This window comes from Octopus bimaculoides, chromosome 8, assembly GCF_001194135.2.
Source record: "Octopus bimaculoides isolate UCB-OBI-ISO-001 chromosome 8, ASM119413v2, whole genome shotgun sequence".
Taxonomy (NCBI): Eukaryota; Metazoa; Mollusca; class Cephalopoda; order Octopoda; family Octopodidae; genus Octopus; species Octopus bimaculoides.
Window position 1 is genome coordinate 7,312,031 of NC_068988.1, and position 415 is coordinate 7,312,445.

A 415-nucleotide genomic window follows, 5' to 3' on the forward strand; every position below is an offset into this window, starting at 1 on the left:
CACACACGCGACCTCCTTCTCTCACTATAAGCGCGTATTTGTGTGTGTTTATGTGTGTGTATGTGTGTAAGAGAGAGAGAGAGTTCCATCGAATTCCTGTGGGGTGATACAGAATGCACTTACCAAAAATATTCAATCATCACCCACGCCAAGACAGACACACACATACACACATACACATTCAGGCTTTTCCCCTCTCTCTCTCTCACACACACGCACACGTCCACACACACACGCACATATTGCGAGCGCACGCTCTTGCTCACACACACGCACGCTCACACACACGCATGTGCAGACTAACACACACACCGACAGTCGTGCACACATACATTGCTATACGTACATATACACTCGGACACACACACACACACACACACACACACACACACACACACACACACACACACACACA